Below are 23,701 nucleotides of genomic sequence, written 5' to 3'. Positions count from 1 at the left end.
AAGCACAAATGTGATCAATATGACTGCTGTTGAAATTCATGTTAAGTGTACAGCTTTAAAGCATGTCTCGAACAAGGAAAATACTTTAATTCCAAGTGAAATATTTATAAATAAAATGACACTTTTGCAACACATTTAAGGAATAGAATTTAGTTATTTCTGAAATTAAAAACTATTAGCATTCATCTTCTAAATCTATCTGCTAAAGGAGATTGACAAAGTAGACATAAAGTAGATGGGGACTCTCGTGGGGCAAACTAGAATGAAAGGTCATAGTTTTCAGATGGGGAGTGGCAGATTTAAAACAGATGAGGAGGAATTACTTCTCTTAAAAACTGTGGAATTCACTATCCCAGAGTACAGTACATGCTGTAACACTGAATATATTGAAAGAGGAGACAGACAGATCTTTAATGAGTAAAGTAACAATTAAAAGGGCGATTCAGCAGGAAAGTGAAATCAAGAACAAGATGAAATCGACCATAATCATTAAATAGTAAAGCAGGCTCAAGGAACTGAATTGTCTGTTCCTGACCTTACTTTTTTTTAATAGATATTTTTTTTAGAAATTTAACATTTTTACAAGTTTACAACAATAAAAAAAACTCTCAAGTACAAACATTGATAAACAATTAAATCTTAAATATATAATAATCAAAATTTAACAAAAGAAAAATACCGAGAAAGAAAAAAAACAAAACTCAACTAACTACTAACCTATCCTACAACTAACCAGAGTGTATAATTAAGTCTCTTACATTATTCAAATAAGAGAAAGAAAAGAAAAACCAACGGATAACACAGAAATTGGGTAGTGAGATACATACTCGGAATGTGTTAACATCAAATGTAACAAAACCCGTATTCATGCGGGATTCCTCTCCCAAGGGGCCCCGGACCAGCCAGGTTCGTAATCTCAATTAAATAAAAGCCCTTGTTAGGATAGCCGAAATATCTGTATTCATATAATTCAAGAAGGGCTGCCATATTTTATGAAATTATTCAGTCTTTCGGTGCACCATATTTGTAAGGAAGTCAAGGGGAATACATTCCATAATTAATCTGTGCAAATTGGAAAGTCCAGGGGGGCCCTCAGCCACCCAGTTTACCAAAATATTTTTCCTTGCACAGAAAGAGAGAATAGAAAATAATCTCTTCCCATGCATATCCAGTGAGGGTAAGTTTGAAAAGCCCAATAGCAGAGATACAGGGTCCACTTTAATTTCCGTTCCTAAAATTTCTGTCAGGGTACTTGCTACTTTAGTCCAAAATCTACGGATCTTATGACAGGTCCATAGGCAATTTCCAAGAGTGCCCACCTCTATTTTACATTTGGGACACATTGAAGATGCTCCTGCCTTAAATTTTGCCAATCGATCCGGTGCTATGGGCCCTATGAAGTATCTTCAGCTGGATAGCCTGAGCTCTGTTACAGATGGTGATTATTCTGGCATTTTCCCAAATGTCATTCCACGTTTCTATAGAGATTTCTAGCCCCAAATCCTGATCCCATGTTTTAAGCAGATTGTCCATATCTCCCGATACTTCATCATGTAGTAAATGATAAATAGTACTGACGGAAGATACCCCCATTGGTCGTAGTACTCTACATTCTCTATCTGATTTATAAAGACTATCAAATAACATAGTCTTCTTCTGTATATAATCCTGACCTTACTTTTAATATTCTAAACTAGATTTTCCTCCAAAGGATGGGTGTTGGAGGGGCATGAATGGCATTCACTGTTTTTATTTCACTGTAGTACTAGCCCATTACTTTTTAAATTAAGATTCACACAGCAAGGGAGGATGATACATCTGATGATATTTCGTCGGGAATCTAAATCAATATGCACTTTTTCTGATATTCTTTAATGGGACATAACATTCATGCCGCACAAATGCCAGGCAATGACCATCTCCAACAAGAGAGAATCTCACCATCATCCCTTGACATTCAACGACTTTAATGCTATCCATCAGAGTCAGCGTGGTCTTAAGAAGGGCAAATCATGCCAACTTTAAGTACATTTAAGTCGTCATTGGATAAGCATATGGAATAGTGTAGGTTAAATGGGCTTCAGATTGATATGACAGGTTAGCGCGACATCGAGGGCCGAAGTGCCTGTACTGCGCTGTAATGTTCTGTGTTTGACTAACTTGCTAGAGTTCTGCGAAGATGTAACAAGCATGGTGGATAATGGGGATGCTGTGGATGTAATTTATCTGGACCTCTTGAAGGTGTTTGATAGTGTACCACATAAAAGGTTAATTCACAAGGTTAGATCATATGGTATATGGAGTAATTGACTGAATAAATGACTGGCTGATGAATAAAAGACAGAGAGTCGCAATAATTTTTTTTTTCTGAATGGAAAGATGAAACTAGTGGGGTGCCACAGGGTTTAGTCCTTGGACCTCAATTACTTACAATCTACATTAATGACTTGGATACAGAGGTAGAAAGCTCTACAGCCAAATTTGCAAATGATACAAAAATAGCAAATTGCAATGTGGAAATAAGAACCTTACAAATGAATATAGGTAGTTTTGGACAGTGAGCCAAAATGTGGTAGCTGGAGTTTAATGTGTATATGTGCGAAGTCATGCATTTGGGTTGATAAAATTGGAAGGTGACCTATTATCTTAGTGGGGAGAGACTTCAGGGTGCTCCGGTGCAGAGGGATCTAGGTGTACTTGTTCAGGAGTCACAGAAAACTGGCATGAAGGTACAGCAGATAATAAAGAAAGCGAATGGAATGCTGGATTTTCTAGCTAAAGGAATAGAATATAAAGATAAAGAAATATTGTTGCAACTAGGCAAGGTATTGGTGCGATTATACCTGCAGTACTGTGCCAGTTTTGGTCACCTTATTTGAGGAAAGATGTAGGGACATTGGAGGCAATTCAGAGGAGCTTCACTTGATTGATCCCAGAGATAAGGGGTTAATCATATGAAGAGAGATTGAGCAGTTTTGGCCTATACTCTATGGAATTTAGAAGAATGAGGGGAGATCAAATTGAGGTATTCAAGATGGAGAAGGTGTGGATAAAATAAATGGAGCAGATGCTTCTTCTTGTGGGGTATTCTAGGATGAGAAGTCATAGTCTTAGGATAAGGAGTAGCAAATTAAAAACAGAGTTGAGGAGAAACTACTTCTCCCAAAGGGTTGTATATCAGTGGAATTTGCTACTTTAAAGTGCAGTGGATGCTGGGACAGTGAGTAAATTTAAGGAGAAGTTAGACAGACTTTTAATTTGTAATGGATTGAAGGAATATGGAGAGAAGGCAAGAAAATGGGGGTGAGGAGCATATCAGTGATGATTGAATGGCGGAGCAGACTCAATGGGCTGAATGGCCGAATTCTGCACCCATATCTTATGAACTTACTATGAACTTAACATTTACTGAATGCCCCCCCACTATCATCATCCTGGAGGTTAACATGGACCATGTATCTGAACTGGATTAGCCCTCTAAATACAGTGGCTTTAAGAGCAGATCAAAGTTTAGGAATCCTGCAGCAAATAACACACCTCTTGACTCCCTAAAGCCTTTCCAAGATATGTAAGGCATAAGACAGGACTGTAATGGAATACTCTCCACTTACCTGGATAGATGCATCTCTCATGACACTTTAAAAAGCTTGACACCATTCAAGACAAAGCAGTGTGTTTGATTAGCATCCCATCTATAAACATGCACTCTCCCCCCACCAACTCCCAACCCCACCACTAATACTTAGCAGTTTCAGCATGCACCATCTATGAAATGTATGACAGAATTTACACAGGGACCCTTAGATAGCACATTCCAAACCAAGGGTCTCATCAATCCAGAACGGCAAGGGCAGCTGATACATGGGAATACCACCAACTGCAAATTCCCCTCCAAACTACCCACCTTTCCTAATTTCTTCCTTCATTGTCATTGGGCTCAAAACCCTAGTTTCGTGTACATAACATTATCATGGTCTATCTACAGCACATGGACTGCAACAGTTCAGGAAGACAACTCATCATTAATTTGTCTATGGAAAGTAGGACGGGGCAATGAATGCTGGCCCAGTCAGAAATGGCCATATACCGTGAATCATTTACAAAACAAACTGTTAGCATTACTGTTAAAGCCAGCACTTGTTGCCAAGCCTAGTTGCTATCTGAGCCCATGTTTATCTAACTCTGTATTACTAGAACAATGAAAATACAACTAGGTCACCATCTCAACTTTAAAATTAGATAGAACATAGAACAATACAGTGCCAAACAGCCCTTGATGTTGTGCCAACCTGTGACCTCATCTAAGGCCATCCCCCTACACTATCCCATCATCATCCATGTGCTTATCCAAAGGATACAAATATATAACATATAGCCAAGGCCAACTAGAGTGGAGACTCTTGAAAAACATTTTTAAAAACTTCTTAAACCTCATCATTATAATTATCTGAGCTGATTATGTAAATAAGGTGCCATGGTGCAACTCATCTACTGGGAACTGACTTATTTTAGTCGTATCTGAGCTAAGCCAGACCAATAATGAAATGAGGAATGGCGATGTATGAAAGGGAGGTGGGTAAGTATAAAGTAATTGTGATCAGAGTCTTAATGTGGTGCACTTCAAGTCACCCTGCCTCCACTGCCATGTAGTTGTATAAGTGGAGTGTGGACTATCACTTTATGGGTCTGACCATGTGATGTAATGATGCGGTCATTGGCCACTTTGGACAGGAAACAGCTTTATCTAATCTTGCTGCTTGGAAAGAAACATCTATCATATGTGGCCTACAAAAGTTCCATTTATCACTGGTGGTTTTGTCACTGTAGAGTCTGAGAAAATAGTCAGAGGTTTCAAACTGGCATGTAACTCTGTTAAACCACACAGAGTTCTGTAAGAGGTTGTGAATAAATTGTATATAATTCTCTAATTGTACTGCAATATAATGCAATATAATGCTGCCTCTCATTTTCCACTTGCACCTCCAAATGGGTGAATCTGTTGGGTGCATTGAAATTTTCAAGTTTGACTAACTTTTATTAAAAGTATTTAGGAATGTGAATCAAAGGTGGGTAAATGGAACTGAGACACAGATAAATTATGATAAAACAAAAGTCTTTAGTTCCTGAATGGTCTATTCTTGTTCCTGTGTTTGGATAGGGTGACATGGCTATAACAGCAGCTCTATGATCTATACTTATTATTTATCAACAATAAAATCAGAAATTACTGGAAAAACTCAGCAAATCTGGTAGCATCTGTAGAGAGAAAGCAGAGTTAATTTTTTGGGTCCAGTGATCTGTTCTGAAGAAGAGTCATTGGACCCGAAACGTTAATTCTGCTTTCTCTGATTTGGTGAGAGTTGTTTAGTTAGGAATCATATGGTAAATGGGTGTCAAAGAATGTAATGGAAACAACAATCTTTATCATTGAAGGGTAAAGGGCATCTGAATTTAATTTATGAAATTATAAAGAGAAAAATTGAGAAATTAATTACTGCATAAATGAGGTCCATTGAAACAGGTTGATCAAATTGTGATAGGGATTACAACTCTTACAAGGAAGTAAAGAACGGGGGCAAGGGGTGCTTGATGAGTGGAAAGCCAAACATTTTAATTCAAAACACAAACCAAATCACTAGCTTCACCTACTTTGCAAATCTCTTTCAATTTTGAAGAAGTTGCACCTGAAGTGGAAGGGGTATTTTTTATGTGAGCAGAGTTAAAACTTAGATTTGCCGTCTGACTCATTAGGAAACGTTATTGATCATGAGTCAAATGGATGGAGAATCAAGATCAGCTAGGTTCAATTCACAAATAAGATCTGAATTCAAGGAACATGTACAACAGAGGTATGTCATACAGGTTAATTCAAAATAATTCAACCAATTACATGCCTAATAGCAGAAGCAGAAGGCAATACACCGGACTGGAGTGACATCACAACCAAATAATCAAATTTAACCCTGCCACATTCAGCAATGAATGATCGTGGACAATTAAACAGCTAACATGAGGCAAAGACTATGCAAATATCTCATTCATCAGTGCAAAGCAAAAAGCTGATGCATTTTATTGAGACCATTTTTTCTTTTTTTTTCTCTCATTTTTAGTTTGAGAGTTCTGTGATGATGTAAAAACAATGACTGCAGACGCTGGAAACTAGATTCTGGATTAGTGGTGCTGGAAGAGCACAGCAGTTCAGGCAGCATCCAAGTAGCTTTAAAATCGATGTTTCAGGCAAAAGCTTTTGCCCGAAATGTCGATTTCAAAGCCAGTTATGTGATGATATCATGTATCGAACAGGTATTATTATCCTGGATTTCTTTTGAAGATGGCTTTTAGACAGAGGTACTGAGCTCTCTATTTGAACCCAATCAAGTAAATGGCTAGCGAGGCCTTGGGGTCTTTTTTTGAAAGTTGGAACAATTGAAGCAGCCTGAATGGTCCCCCAGAACCAGCATTCTTCATTTTAGTTTTTCAGTAACAGTTGGTGGGACCTTGAAGCTAGGTTTGGAGTCCGTGGTACCTCTCCCTGCTATTCTCTCTTTCAAAGATTTTTTAAAATTTGTTTTTTCCTCCTAGACTGGAGAATTGCCTGTGAGACAACCTATTATTCTGAATTTGGAAATGCCAGTGTTAGACTGGGCTGTACAGTTAAAAAATCACACAACACCAGGTTATAATCCAATAGGTTTAATTGGAAGCACCGCTCCTTCATCAGGTAGTTGTGGTGGACACAATTGTAAGACATAGAATTTATAGCAAAGGTTTACAGTGTGATGTAACTGAAATTATACATTGAAAAATACCTTGATTGTTTGGTGTGGAAACAGGCCCTTCAGCCCAACAAATTCACACTGACCCTCCGAAGAGCAACCCACCCAGTCCCATTTCCCTCTGACTAAGGCACCTAACACTACAGGCAATTTAGCATGGCCAATTCACCTGATCTGCACATCTTTGAACTGTGGGAGGAAACCCACACAGACACCAGGAGAATGTGTAAACTCCACACAGACAGTCGCCCAAGGCTGGAATTGAACCTAGGACCCTAGTGCTATTAGGTAGCAGTGCTAACCACTGAGCCACCGTACCACCCCAATTAAACCTGTTGGACTATAACCTGGTGTTGTGTGATTTTTAACTTTATTATTCTGAAATTCCATCTACCAAAAGGTTTGTTTATGGGATGTTCCAACTATATTGGAATAGTTAGTGTTTAGTAGTTAAGTAATGTATTGGAATACTTAACCGAATAATAGTTAATTATTCCAACGTCTTCTTTGTTTTGTTGTATTTTAACTATTTTGTATGAATAAAATGTGTTTTGCTTCAAATATGGTAGTTTGCATTCAATTTGTATTCAGAATGCAATGCCTGGCACTTGTCTTTAAAATAAGAAAAAGTTGGAGTTTGGACTATCTTTTTAAAATATTTTGAGGGTTTGCTCTGGTCCATAACAGTTGTAGTTGAAAAATAAACTTTGAACTGAAGATTATTTTTTAAAAACAAAGAACAAAAGACTGATGTTTGCTGTTAGAATATAACAGATTATTTACTGCTCTCAAATACTGTCGATGAACCATCACCAAGATTTTGGTATGCTCAGGAACTGGTAGCTGATTCGATGTTACTAAGCCAAGTGTCTGGCAGTCAACCATTGAGAATGTTGAAAAAGATCGACAAACCAAAGGGTAGTTTTGACTGGAATGTTTGGTAGGAGGCAGTGCTATTTTGGAAGCTGCAGGACTAATTTTTTGGTTTCACTTTCTCCGGTTACTGTCCAGTTATCCACTTGTTGAGACTTCTAAAAAAGAACTCTATGAGAAATAAGGAAACATCTTCAGGAGGTCCCTAGAAATTGTTTACATTGACATCAGAATCCAAGCAAAATATGATGTAATACAACTCATCTGATTTCATGAAGGCTTAGTATTCATGATTGAAACATTACCAATATGATACTTTTACTTTTAAAAGCATGTATCCCTTAAATGTGTTGGTCTGTCTGCCTGTAGGCACGAGTGGGGTTTGTTCACCAAAGAAGATTGGGCTTAGATCATAGATATTAATTAGATTGTCTTGTGATTATTTGTGTTCTGTTAAAGTTAACAATAAATTGTTAACATTTTTAAAGTTATAAACCTGGCATTCAAGATTGTTCCTAACCAAACTTTACAAATAACCAATCGACAATTTTTAAGGGTCATTGAATTACATATTGGTTCAGATTCAGTGTTTGATCTGGGTTGCTATTTCTGTCATAGCAATTTGCCAGAAATGTCAAGTGAATGATCTATCTTGTCCTCTTCCTACGGGCATCAGAAACACAGATGCCAGTTTTAAACCAATTTAATTCACTGTATGTGATATCAAGAAACAGTGAAGCCACTGAATACTGGAAGGGCCTTCACAACCTTCAGCAATGGTCATGAAGACTTTCTCTGATTTGCAAAGGGTGTATCACATGATTCTGTGGATCAGCAAAATTGTACGTTTAAGGGAGATTAACCCATTATGCTTGACAAAATACAAAGTGAGAAAATTAACTGGCAAAGCACAGGAGATTTATACATCCTTACTGAGGGAATGTTCTGGGCAAAGAGACATCTGGTATTGGGAGGCTTTCAAAAGTGAGTTAATGAGAAATTCAATACCAACACATTTTTGTTAGAGTGAACTATCTAATTGTGCAGTTTATTTAGATTACAGCATAGTATACAGTATGACATGGAAGTAACATATAGGACAGTGAGAAAACATGTTTACAGTTATCCAGGTTAACTCCAGCAAAAAAGTAAATGTGCAAAAGCCAAGGTGACATATTTCAGACATATTGTAGGACTTGGTCAGGCACAAAGAACAACAAAAGCAAAAGATTTAACTGACTTTCTCACTCCTGAGATAAAGTGCAAGATAATGAGGTTTTCGGGAATGTGAAGACTTTATTGAACGTCTGTGCCTAATTTTAGTACAGTAGTCATATCTTTGACTAATTTGTTATGAAAACAGACAAAGGTGGTACGATCTAAAGAATGCCAGGTAGCCTTTGAAACACCAAAAGCAATTTTAATGAATGAACCTATATTAACTGTACCTAACTTTGACAAACTATCTAAATTAGTAGTAGTTGCTAGTGATTTATGGAAGGCAGCAGTTCTCTTGCAGGTTGGTGAGGCTTGAACAGAGAACTTTTCAAAAAAGAGATGAATCATCATCTCCTCCCCGCGGCAACATGGTGGCTCAGTGGTTAGCACTGCTGCTTCATAGCGCCAGGGACCTGGGTTCGATTCCAGCCTCGGGTGACTGTCTGTGTGGATTTCCTCAGGGTATTCAAGTTTCCTCGAACAGTCCAAAGATGTGCAGGTCGGGTGAATTGGCCATGCTAAATTGCCCACACCAATCAGGGATGCACAGGTTAGATGCATGAGTCAGTGGTAAGTGTATAGTAATGGGGAATGGGTTTGGATGGGATATTCTTCAGAGGGATGGTGTGGACTTAGAACAAACAACAAAGAGAATGAACAGGCCCTTCAGCCTTCCAAGCCTGAGCCGATCCAAATCCACTGTCTAAACCAATCGCCCAATTCTTAAGCATCTGTATCCCTCTGCTCCCCACCTACTCATGCATCTGTCCAGACACACCTTAAGTGAATCTACTGTGCCTGCTCCTACTACCTCTGCTGGCAACACGTTCCAAGCACCTACCACCCTCTGTATAAAATACTTGCCACGTGTATCCCCCTTAAACTTTTCACCTCTCACCTTGAAAGCATGACCTCACATTACTGAATACCTCATCCTGGGAAAAAGCTTATCTCTATCTACCCTGTTTATATCCTTCATGATTTTGTAGACCTCAATCAAGACCCCCTCAATCTCCTTTTTGCTAATGAAAACAATCCTAACCTACTCAACCTCTCTTCATAGCTAGCTCCTTCCATACCAGGCAAATCCTCTTAAACCTTCTCTGCACCCTGTCCAAAGCATCCACAACCTTTTGGTAAAGTGGTGACCAGTACTGTACACAGTATTCTAAATGCAGTCAAACCAAAATCTTGTACAATTTTAACATGACCTGCCAGCTCTTACGCTCAATACCCCATCAAATGAAGGCAAACATACCACATGCCTTCTTGACCACTCTGTGCAGCAACCTTCAGGGTACAATGCACCTGAATACTCAGATCTCTCTGCTCATCAACTTTACCCAAGGCTCTTCCATTTATTGTGTAGTTCACTCTAGAATTAGGCTTCTCAAAATGCATTACCTCACATTTGCCTGGATTGAAATCCATCTGTCACTTCGCCGCTCAACTCTCCAGTCTATCTACATTCTCCTGCATTCTTTGACAGTCCCCTATGTGTTGTGCTACTCCACCAATCTTCGTGTCATCTGCAAACTTACTGATCAGACCAACAATGCCCTCTTCCAGATCATTTATGTATATTACAAACAACAGTGGCCCCTGCATTAATCCCTATGGAACACCACTGGTCACCTTTCTCCATTTTGAGAAACTCCTTTCAACTACTACTCGCTGTCTCCTGTTGCTCAATCAATTTTTAATCCACCTAGCTAGAACACCCTGCACACCATATGACTTCACTTTCTCCATTAGTTTACCATGGGGAACCTTATCAAATGCCTTACTAAATCCATGGATACGATATCTACAGCCCTTCCTTCATCTATCAACTTGGCGACTTCCTCAAAAGAACTCTAAGTTGGTAAGGCACGATCTACCCTGCAGAAAACTATGTTGTCTATCACTAATAAGCCCATTCTTTTCCAAATATAAATAGATTTTATCCCTTAGTACCTTTTCCAGCAACTTTCCCATCACTAATGTCAGGCTCACTAGTCTGTACTTACCTGGAATATCCCCACTACCCTTCTTGTACAGGAGGACAACATGAGCAACCCTCCAGTCCTCTGGCACTTCACCTGTGTTTAAGGATGCTATAAAGATATCTGTCAGGGCCCCAGCCATTTCCTCTCTCACCTCCCTCCGCAACTTGGGATAGATCCCATCCGGTTCTGGGGATTTGTCCATCTTAATATCCTTTTGCCTACCCAACACATCTTCCCTTCTTATGTCAACATTATCCAGAGTAAACAAACTTCTATCTCGAATCCCATCATTCATCACCTCCCATTCATCAGTGAACACTGATGCAAAGTAATCATTGAGAATCTTGCCCATTTACTTAGGTTCAACACATAACCTTTTTTCCTTATCCTTTTGTGGACCAACCGTTTCTCTGTTTACTGTCTTGCTTCTTATATAAGGCGGCCTTGGGATTCTCATTAATTCTGTTCACCAAAGCTATTTCATGACCCCTTTTAGTCCACTTGGTTCCTTGTTTAAGATTGGTCCTACTCTCCCAGTCTTCCTCCAAGGCCCATTCTGTTCTTAGCTGCCTGGACCTTATGTACACGTCGCTTTTCCTGTTGGCTAGTCACACAATTTTTCCTGGCATCCACAGTTCATGAATCTTGCCTTTCCTATCCCTTGTTTTCAAAGGGACATGCCTATCCTGCACTAACTTTGAAAGCCTCTCACATATCAAATGTGGACTTCCCTTCAAATAGCTGCTCCTAATCCACATTTTCCAGCACCTGCCGAATTTTGATATAATTGGCCTTGGCCCAGGCTCAGTTTAGTATTCTTCCCTTAGGATCACTCATCTTTATCTATGAGTATTCTAAAACTTAGAGTTGTGGTCACCATTCCCAAAGAAATCCCCCAATGCAATTTCAACCACCTGGCTTGGCTCATTCCCTGACACCAGGTCAAATATGGCCCCTTCCCTTGTCAGACTATTGACATACTACTCTAGAAAACTTTCCTGGATGTTCCTTACAAATTCTGCCCCACCCAGACCTCTGACACTAAGTGAATCCCAGTCAATGTTGGGAAAATTAAAATCTCCCATTACCACCACCCTGTTGCCTCTACATCTATCCATAATCTGTTTACCTATTTGTTCTTCTACCTCACAGTCACTGTTAGGAGGCCTGTAATACAGCCCCACCAACGTAATTGCACTCTTCTTATTTCTCAACTCCACCCATAACGACTCACTGCTCAAGCCCTCCATAGTGTCATCCTTTAACACAGCTGTGATATCATCCCTAACCAACAATGCAACTCCTCCCCCCCCCCACCTTTTTACTTCCCTCCCTGTCTGAAGCGTCAATATCCTGGAACATTTAGTTGCCAATCATGCTCTTCATTCAACCAAGACTTTGTAATTGTAATAAAGTCATATTCCCAAGCACCAATCCAAGCCCTAAGTTCATCTGCCTTACCCACTATACTCTTTGCATTAAAAGTATATGCACTTCAGGCCACCTGTTCTTTTGCGTTCATCTGCTTTCTGCCTACTCTTCCCCTTGGTAATGCTAACTGCGTTATCCTTACAGTCTCCAAATTGCACCTCACTGTCTAGTAGTCTTCTCTTCTGGTTTCCAGACTTGTTGGGCTTAAGGGCCTGTTTCCACACAGTAGGGATTCCACAATGTCACTCAACACTGGAGTCACCCAAGGATGCGTCCTCAATCCCCTACTGTACCCCATGTATACCCACAAATTGTGTTGCCAAATTCCAAATGAACAGCATCTACAAGTTTTCTGATGCCACTGCCGTAGTGGGACTGATATCGAACAGTGACGAGTCAGAATACAGCAGGGAGATAGAGGGCTTGATGGTAATGTACAATGAGAACAACTTCTCTCTCAACAAAACTAAAGAACTGATCGCTGACTTCAGAAAGAAAAGAGGGGAACGTGCTCCCCATCTACATCAATGGAACTGAGGGGGAGAGGGTGGAGAGCTTCAAGTTCCTTGATGATAAACAATAACTTGTCCTGAACATCCCACGTAGCTGTGATGGTCAACAAGGCCCAATGCCTCTTCTTCCTCAGGTGGCTCAAGAAATTTGGCAGGTCCTTAACGACCCTCACCAACTTCCACAGATGCACCATTGAGGGTATACTATGGCCTGGTATGGCAACTGCTCTGCTCAGGACTGAAAGAAACTACAGCAGGTGATATGCAGAACCCAGACCATCATGGAAACCAGCCTTCCATCCATGGATTCCATTTAGAGTCACAGTGTCATACAGCATAGAAACAGACCCTTCAGTCCAACCAGTCCATGCTGAACACAATCCCAAACTGAGCTGCTCTCACCTGCTTGTTCCTGGCCCATATCCTCCAAACCTTTCCTATTCATGTACTCATTCAAATATCTATGAAGGATTTAATTGAACCCACATCCACCACTTCCTTAGGAACCACATGTGAACCACCCTCTGTATAAAAAAATGCCCCTCATGTCTTTTTTAAAAATCTCTCTCCTCTCACCTTAAATATACAGCACCTAGTTTTGAAATACCCCATCCTAAGAAAAGGACACCTACCATTAACCATATCTATCCCCTTCATTATTTTATAAATGCTATAGAATTTATATATTCTATAAGGTTGCCTCTCAACATCCTTCGCTCCAGTGAAAAAAAGTTCCAGTCTATCCAATCTTTATTTATAACTTAAATCTTTCATACCCAGCAACCTACAGATATCCTACAGATAACATTCTCTGAATTTGTGTTTGCTGATGTATTGACTTCCGAGGTTAGTGTGCGGTAGTGACTTCCATGTGTGAATCTCAACGTGTTGGCATGCCAATGTATGCAGAGCCTCCCAACAGCTGTTTAGACAGAAAGGTGCTCAGAGTGCAGCAAGTAGCATATACAGCCATGCCAGATCCTATAGATTTGGCTGCAATACACACACACACACACACACCTACTGCCACAATCATCAAAAACCCATTGCATCCTGATACTGATCCCCTACAACCTCTTCCATCAGGCAGTAGATACAGAAGTCTGAATACACACAATAGCAGGTTCAGGAACAGCTTCTCCCAGGCCATTATTAGACTGATGAATGGACTCTCTAGCCTCAAATAATGCTGATCTCACCTAGTGAATGCCCTGTGCAATGTGGCCTGTGCTTGTGTGGGTTTACACAAGGTTTTCTCTATATCTTAGAACATTTGACAATAAAATAAAATCAAAATTAAAAGATATTCAACTACAGAAAAGGAAACATTGGCAGGGTAAGCGGCTCTTCAACACTTGAAAATTAATGTTGAACATAGAAACAATGAGACTTTTTTTACTGATCGTAATCCATTAACTTTTATCAAAAGTTTAAAAAGATGACAGATTATTCAGCTGGAGATTAGATCTGCAACTGTTTAACATGAGGATTGTACATATTTCTGGGAAAGATAATATAAAAGGCTGTAAGTTTGCTCGCTGAGCTTGAAGGTTTGATTTCAGATGTTTCGTCACCATACAAGGTAACATCAGTGACAATCTCCGGTGAAGCGCTGGTGGTATGTCCTGCCTCTATTTATAGGTCTTGGTTTCTTAAGGTGGATGATGTCATATTGGTTCTTTTTCCTCAAGGGAAGGTAGGACACCCACCTTAACAAATCAAGATTTATAAATCGAGAGGCAGGACATACCACCAGCGCTTCACTGGAGACTCTCACTGATGATGTTACCTAGTATGATTATGAAACATTTGAAAACAAACCTTCAAGCTCAGCGAGAAAATTTACTTATCATTAATCTGAGCTACAAATCTTCTCAAACATCACTAACAAAATATAACTGCTGACAGTTTATCCCAAATGTAAAATGTTGTGAATTTAAGATAAGCAAGATAAGCATGATAAGCAAGTTGAAGGGTGATTAGGAATATGATTGGAGTGAGAATGATGGACTGTGAATTTTATGTCTTGTTTGTCATTTATTATTATTAATCTTGCCATGAAATGCATTTTTTATGTTTTCACGTTTTGAGGGTGGAGGCAAGTTAGATCAAAAGGTTGTACAGACTTTTTGACAACAGGAGAGAGCACTATACTTAACCAGATAGCAAATGGTGACCATTAATGAGATGAATACTTGGGAACTGGCATTCATAAGCCAGGGAGAGACATTACACTCCAGCAGATGACAGACATGAATGCTAACTGGGATGGACAATAGGAATTTTACAACCTGACAGCAGCTTCTAGTACTATCTTCTGGAGAAACTGTCACCAGTCTAGTTTACTGGACCACCTCCTCAGCTAAACTACTGCCAGAAAGGCATTAAACTCTCCCAGTCTTCAAAAAGACTGAAAAAGATGGATGTGCAAAGGAAGCCTAGACAAGGGGATCATAAAATGTTTACAAGATAGTTTCTTAGACCAGCATGTTCTGGACAGCAGGCTATATCACAATGAAAAGGGAGATGATGCTGCAGTGGTGATGCCACTGAACTAGTAATCAAGAAGCCTGGATACATGGATTCAAATCTCACCATGGCAAGTGACGAAAAATATTCAACAAAAGGCTGGTTGAATGGCAATTGTGTAATCACTGCCAAGTGAATGGTGGTGGACAATTAAACAACTCACTGGAGGAGGAGGAGGAGGAGGAGGCTCCACAAATATCCCCATACTCAATGATGGAAGAGCCCAGCACATCAGTGCAAAAGATAAGGTTGAAGCTTTCACAGCAGTCTTCAGTCAGAAGTGCCAAGTGGATGATCAACCTCAGTGCCCTCCAGTGGTCCCTAGCATCCAGGTATCAGTCTTCAGCCAATTCGATTCACTCCGTGTGATGTCAAGAAATGGTTGGAAGCTACAGGCCCTGACAACATTCTGGCAGAGTACTTAAGACTTGTGTTCCCAAACCTGCCATTCCCCTAGCCAAGCTATTCCCAGTACAGTTACAATACTGGTATCTACCCAGCAATGTGGAAAATTGCCCAAGCATGTCCTGTATTTAAAAAGCAGGACAAATCCAACATGGCCAATTACCACACCATCAGTCTACTCTCCATCATCAGTAAAGTGATGGAAGGCTTCATCAACAGTGCTATCAAGCAGCATCTGCTCAGCAATAACCTGCTCGGCAATGCCCAGCTTGGGTTCCTCCAGGGCCACTCAGCTCTGGACCTCATTACCCCCTTGGTTCAAACGTCAACAAAAGAGTTGAATTCCAGAGATGAGGTGAGTGCAACAGTCCTTGACAACAAAGTTGCATGCGATCGATTGCGGCATCAAGAAGCTCTAGTTGATAAAATGTGGAGCTGAAAAGCACAGCAGGTCAAGCAGAGAAGCAGGAGAGTCAATGTTTTGGGCAGGATCCTTCATCTGGACTGGGGAGTGGAAAGGAGCTGAAAAATAAGTAGAGGGAGGGGTTTGGGACTGGGGGTAAGGTGGATGGGATTGTGATAGGTGAATGCAGGTAGGAGGTGATTGTGATTGGTGAGTGGGAAGGGTGGAGCAGACAGGTGGAAGATGGACAGGTTAGTCAGGTTAAGGGGACGGGGCGGAGAGGGAGGGCTGGACCTGGGATGAGGTGGGGGGTGGGGACATTTGGAAGCAGGTGAATTCTAATGTTGAGGCCATAATGTTATAAGCTCCTGAGGCGGAAGAGGAGGGTTTTTTTAGATTAGATTCCCTACAGTATGGAAACAGGCCCTTCGGCCCAACAAATCAACACCGACCATCCAAAGAGTAACCCAACCAGACCCATTCCCCTACACTATATTTACCCCCGATTAATGCACCTAACACTATGGGCAATTTAGCATGACCAATTCAGCTGACCTGTACATCTTTGGATTGTGGGAGGAAACTGGAGCATCTGTAGGAAAGCCACATAGACAGGGGGAGAATGTCTGTGTGGAGTTTGCACAGTCACTCATGGTGGGAATCAAACCCAGGTCCCTGGCGCTGTGACACAGCAGTGCTAACCACTGAGCCACCATGCCACCCTTCTTCCTCCAGTTTGTGTGTGGCCTTACTGTGACGGTGGAGGAGGCCCAGGATGGACATGTCACAGAGAGTGGGTGGGAGAGTTGAAGTGGCTGGAACCGGGAGGTGGGGTTCTTTGGAGCGTGCGGATCATAGATGTTCTTTGAACCGGTCCTGGAGCTTGTGCTTGAGTTCTTACAAAACTGGAATCAATGGATATCAGGGGACAAACTCTCCGGTGGTTGAATTCATACCTGACACATGGTAAGATGATTGTGGTTGTTGGAGATCATTCACCTCAACTCCAGCTGCTTCAGCTATGACCTTCCCTCCATCAGAAGATCGAAAATGCGGATGTTCACCAATGATTGCATAATGTTCAGCCCCATTCATGACTCCTCAGATACTGAATCAGTCCATGTTCAAATGCAACAAGATCTGGACAATATCCAGGATTGGGGTGACAAGTGGCAAGTAACATTTGCACTACACAAATGCCAGACTATGACCATCATGAAGAAGAGACAATTTAACCACCACTCCATGGCATTCAACAGTATCACCATCACTGAAACCATTACTATCAACATTTTTTGGATTAGTGGTGCTGGAAGAGCACAGCAGTTCAGGCAGCATCCGAGGAGCACCATTACTAACAACATCCTGGGGGTTATCAGTGATCAGAAACTCAACTGGACTCACTATGTAAACACAGTGGCTATAAGAGCAGGTCAGAGCTAGGAATACTCACTTCCTGACTCCTCAAAGCCTGTCCGTCATCCACAAGGCACAAATCAGGACTATGATACAATACTCCCTACTTGCCTGGATAAGTGCAGACTGAACAACACTCAAGAAGCCTGACACCATCCAGGACAAAGCAAGCCGCTTGATTGGCACTACATCCACTCCCTCCACTGCTCAGTAGAAGCAGTGTATTAGCTACAAGATACACTGTAGAAATTCATCAAAGATCCGCAGACAGCACCTCACAATCCCATGAACGTCTCCATCTAGAAGGATAAGGGCAGCATTCACGTAGGAACACCACCACCTCAAGTTCCCCATTGCTAACCACTGAGCCACTGTACCTTCACTGTCACTGGGTCAAAATTCTGGAATTCCTTCCCTAGTGGCATTGTGGAGAAGAAAGTGAGGACTGCAGATGCTGGAGGTCATAGTCGAAAAGTGTGGCGCTGGAAAAGCACAGCAGGTCAAGCAGCATCCAAGGAGCAGGAGAGTCAATGTTTTAGGCATAAGCCCTTCATCAGAAATAGCATTGTGGGTCAACCCACAGCAGATGGACTGCAGCAGTTCAAGAAGGCAGCACCCAGGCTCCTACCCTACCTCTGTAACCCCACACCTACCATGATGAATCCATCTAATCTACAGGTCCCTGGACTCTATGGACAATCCACCTAACCTGCACATCTTTGGACTGTGGCAGGAAAACCATGTAGATACAGGAAGAAAGTGCAAACTCCACACACAGTCAGTCACCTAAGGCTGGAATTGAACTGGCCTCTGGCACTGTGAGGCAGCTGTGCTAACCAGTGAGTCACCAAGCTGCTGTACCCAGCTGCAGCTACTGGTGAATCACATTTCAGAACTAGAGCTCTGGGTGCATTTACTGAGGAGCACCTGCAATATTGAACATGTTGTGGATTGCACAGATGGATGATGACACTGCAGGTGAAGACATGACAGGGAAATAGCATGGGTGACCACCAGGCAGAGCAGAGGATGGCAGGTAGTGCAGCAGTCCTTGGTGGCTGTTTTTGTTACTACTGGGTGGGATGACTGTGTAGGGAAAAGCAATGGTAGCCAACTTCGTGGCACTATGGGTAAATCTGCTGCACAAGAGTGAAAGAAGAATCATAGCAGGCTTTAATGATTAGAAATTCTACTGTAAATCAGACAGACATTCCTGTGACAGCAAGACAGACTCCAGGATGGTATCTCTTTTCTCTGGTGACAGCGTTAGTGTTGTAACTGAACCATTGCAGGATATTCTAAAGGGTGAGAAAAACAGACAGAGATTGTGATGCATATTGGTACTAGTGATATAGATAGAGAAAGAGATGAAGTCCTACAATTTAGAATTTAGGAAGCGAGGAAATAGATTGAGAACAAGAGCCAAAAGTCATAATCTCTGAATTACATCCGGTGCAGATGCTAGTGAGTATTGAAATATGTGGTTTGTCCAGATGAATATGTGGCTGGAAAGGTAGTGCAGGAGGAAGGGTTTTACATTTCTTGAACAATGGGATCATTTTTGGGGCTGGTGGTAGCTATATAAGGTTGCATCTAAACTGGAAAAGGAACAGCATCCTTGTAGAGAGGTCTGTTGCTGCAGTTGGGAAGTGATTAAACTAATTTGGCAGGTGAGTGAGATCCAGATAGGAGTATCAGCATTGGGGAAGGTGACTGTGTAGGAGAAAGCAATGGCAGCCAAGTTCACGGCACTATGGGTGGATCTACAGCACAAGAGGGGAGGAAGATTAGAAGAGACAGGTAAGGGGGTCAAGCAAGCACAAAGGCTATAGGTCAACCAAGGTATAAGGGATTTTAGCAAAATTGGATGGTGCATGTTTTAATGCAAGGAGTCCGACAAACAAGGCAGGTGAGTTGAAGACAAAAATTAAAACATTGTATGATGTAACTGATATCATTGAGATATGATCAAGAGGGGTCTGAGATTGGCAGCTCAATATTACAGGCGAGAAGGAGGAAAGACAACAGTGGGTGTTGCTATTCGAGAGAAAGTGACTGGTCAGGATGAACGCCCCAGCCATGAACTCAGATCCTGAGTGGACCAGCTGGCATGAGTAGTTCCTGATATCTTTAACTTCTTACTATGGACAGCACATTGGCTCAGAGCTTAGCATTATTGCCTCAGTGCCAGGGACTTGGCCTCAATTCCAGGCTTGGGTGACTGTCTATGTGGATTTTGCACATTCTGGTGTCTGTGTGTTTTTCCTCCAGGTGCTCCAGCTTCCTCCTCACAGTCCAAAGATGTGCAGATTGGGTGGATTGGCACTGGGAGATGTGAGTTCCAGGGACAGAATACTAAATTGCCTTGATCCTTTGCAATTCGCAACAGGTTTGTGGCAGATGCTATCTCCCTGACTCTACATATACCCCTGAAACATCTAGAGAACAAGGATACCTTGATCAGGCTCCTATTAATTGACTAAAGCTCTGACTTCATCACCATAATTCCAAACAATTTCTCAGCCATACTAGGGAAATTTAAACAATCCTTAGATAAGCACATGGATGATTTTGGGGTAGTGTAGGGGGAATGAGCTGAGAATAGTTCACAAGTCAGTGCAACATTGAGGGCCGAAGGGCCTGTTCTGCGCTGTATCGTTCTATGTTCTAAACTCATCTCCAAATTCTGAGACCTAGGTCTTTGCTCCCTCCTGTGATTGGGTCCTCGACTTCCTGACCCATATACCGCAATCAGTAAGAATAGGCAACACCACCACCTTCACGATAATCTTCAACACACGTGCCCTGCAAGACTGTGTACTCAGCCCCAGACTATACTCCTTATTCACTCACGACCGTGGTTGAATTGCAATTCAACTCCATTTACAAATTTGTTTGGAGGTCAGATCTTAAACGATGACAAGACAGTACACGAAAAAGATTGAGTGCTTAATGGCATGGTGTGAAGACAACAATCTCTCTATCAATGTTAGTACAATGAAGGAGCTGGTCATTGATTTCAGGAAGCGGTGTAAAGGGCACAACCCTGTCTGCAAAATTAGTGCTAAGGTGAAGATGGTCAACAATATCAAGTTCCTGGGAGAAGTTATCACCAACAGTCTGTCCTGATCCACACACATCGACACGATGGTCAAGAAAGCAGAACACCTCTGCTTCTTCAGTAGGCTAAGGAAATTTGCATGTCAACAAAAACTCTTACCAATTTTGATGAATGCACCATAGAAAGCAACCGAGATGGATGCATCACTGCAGTTCAAGACTGCAAGAAACTACAAAAAGTCACAAACACTGCCTAGTCCATCATGCAAACCATGCTTCCTTTCACTGACTCCATCTATATTTTCTGCTGCCTCATGAAAACAACCAACATAAATCAAAGACCCTTCCCATCCCAATTATACTCTCTCCCACTCTCTTCGGTCAGGCAGAAGATATAAAAATTTGAATATACATACAAAAGAAGAACACCTTCTTCCCTGCTGTTGTCAGACTTTTGAAAGGAGCTCTCAAATGTTAATGTTGATCTCTCTCCGCACAGTCTCTGTAGGGGCAAAACTATATTCTGCACTATTTTCTGCTACTCTGATGCACTTTGTATGGTATGACCTGCCTGTATAGCACGCAAAACAATACTTTTGACTGTATCTCAGTACATGTGATAACAATAGATCAAATATTGATCTAATGATCAGAAGATGAATTATGGAAGAAAGAAAGGATGATATTTTAGAAGGCTCCTCAAATAAAGTCATATGGGCAGAACTTAAAATACCAAAAAAAAGCAATAGCATTGTTGGGAGTGCACTATACAGAGGAGCCTTGATTATCTGACTGCCCCGGGCGGGGGGTATTTTGTTTGGATAATTTAATGTTCAGATAATTGAATGCTGGTTAATACAGTTTAGTCACGCAACGGGACCTTGCGATCTTGTCCAGATAATCTGAAATTTGGATAATCAAATGCCAGATAATGGAGGTTCCACTGTAAACCCTAATGGTTACAGGGAAACAGAATAACAGATATGTAAGAAAATTTCGGAGAAATGTAAAAGTAATAAGATTGTGATAATAGGGATTTCAACTTCTTCAATATGAATTGGGGTAGTCATAGAGTGAAAAGGTAAAAGTAGTTGAACCCTTAAAATGCATCCACAAAAGCTTTTTAAGCCAGTATGTAGAAGGCCCTAGGAAAGAGCATAGTCCTGGATTTAATTTGAAGTAATGAAGTCACAAAATTAAGTGAAGTATCAGAGGGGTAGAATTTTATAGTCAGCATTATAACTCTATTAGATTCAAGACTGTTATGGAAAAGATCCAGGATTGGCCTGGAATCAAAGTTAAATCTGGGCATTGGTGGGCAGGGGTTTGGGATGTCTGATTTTAATAAGATCATGTATGATTTGGCCAGAGTTGATTGAGATCAAATAAGACCATAAAACAGAAGAGTGGAAGTAAGGCCATTCATTTTATCGAGTCCACTCTTCCATTCAATCAAGGCTGACTGGCACTTCAGTGCCACTTACCCGCAATGTCCCTGGACTAGTACTCCCAGATCCCTTTGTACTTTGGCTTTATGAATTTTCTCACCATTTAAAAAAAAAAGTCCATGCCAGTATTCTTTTTACCAAAGTGAAAGACCTCGCATTTGCTCACATTGAATTTCATCAGCCATTCCTTGGACACTCTCCTAAACCTTTCTGCAGCTTCCCCACTTCCTCAGAACTACCAGCCTGCCTAATATTGTATCATCAGCAAACTTTGCCAGAATGCCCCTGGTCCCTTCAACCAGATCATTAATATATAGTGTGAACAGCTTCGGCCCCAACACTGAACCTTGCGGGACACCACTTGTCACTAGCTGCCATTCTGAAAAAGAACCTTTTGTCCCAACTCTCTGCCTTCTGACAGATAGTTAATCCATGCCAGTGGCTCAGCTCGAAGACCATGGGGCCTCACCTTACTCAGCAGCCTCCTGTGAGGCACCTTATCAAAGGCGTTTTGGAAGTCTAGGTAGCTAACATCCGCTGGGTTTCTCTGGGCTAACCTACTTGTTACCTCTTCAAAGAATTCTGACAGGTTTGTCAGGCACAACCTCCCCTTACTAAATTCTAGAATTTTACCTACAATTGACGTTAGACTAATCAGCCTATAGCTTTCCATCTTTTGTCTGGATCTTTTCTTGAACAAGGGGGTTACAACAGCGATTTTCCAATCATCTGGGACTTTCCCTGACTCCAGTGATTTTTGAAAGATTACAACCAATGCCTCAGCTATTTCTTCAGCCATGTCCCTCAGAACTCTAGGATGTAGTCTGTTAGGGCCAGGAGATTTATCAACTTTTAGACTTTTCAGATTTTCTAGCACTTTCTCTTTTGTTATGGCTACCATACTCAACTTTGCCCCTTGACTTTCCTTAATTGTTGGGATATTACTCATGTCTTCCACTGTGAAGACTGACAAAGTATTTATTCAGTTCTTCTGCTATTTCCTTATCTCCCATCACTAGCCTTCCTGCATCAACTTGGAGCGACCCAATTTCTACTTTTTCCTCATTTGTTTCTTATGTATTGAAAGAAACTTTTACTATCATTTCTAATATTACTGGCTAGCTTACTTTCATATTTGATCCTTTCCTTCCTTATTTCTCTGTTATCCTCTGCTTGTTTTTGTAATCTTCCCAATCTTCTGAATTCCCAGTGCTCTTGGCAACTTTATATGCTCTCTCTTTTTCTATGATACATTTCCTGGCTTCCTTTGTCAGCTATGGCTGTCTAATCCACCACCCTCCCACCCAGATAATCTTTCTTTTCTTTGGGGTGAACCTCTGTATAGTGTCCTCCATTATACCCAGAAACCCTTGCAATTGTTGCTCTACTGTCTTTCCTACTAGGCTCTGCTTCCAGTCGATTTTCGTCAGATCTTCTCTCATGCCCTTGTAATGGCCTTTATTTAACTGTAACACCATTACATCCAATTTTGCCTTCACTCTTTCAAACTGCAGGCTGAAATCTACCATATTATGATTGCTACCTCCTAAGTGTTCCCTTACGTTAAGATCTTTTATCAAGTCTGGCTCATCACAAGCTGTTCCAGAATAGCCTGCTCCTTCGTGGGCTCCATCACAAGCTG

At 41.2% G+C, this 23,701-nt stretch overlaps 1 protein-coding gene across 1 annotated transcript in view; it reads right to left on the bottom strand.

Moving 5' to 3' along the window:
* LOC140453953 (dynein axonemal heavy chain 8-like) overlaps positions 1–23,701 on the bottom strand; it is a 1,210,036-nt gene that overhangs the window by 735,746 nt on the left and 450,589 nt on the right. The gene's annotated exons all lie outside the window — the stretch shown is intronic.

The sequence above is a fragment of the Chiloscyllium punctatum genome, chromosome 3 (assembly GCF_047496795.1).
Source record: "Chiloscyllium punctatum isolate Juve2018m chromosome 3, sChiPun1.3, whole genome shotgun sequence".
In the NCBI taxonomy this organism is placed as follows: domain Eukaryota; kingdom Metazoa; phylum Chordata; class Chondrichthyes; order Orectolobiformes; family Hemiscylliidae; genus Chiloscyllium; species Chiloscyllium punctatum.
Note: the sequence above shows the minus strand (reverse complement) of the source record. Positions and strands in the feature narration are given on the sequence as shown.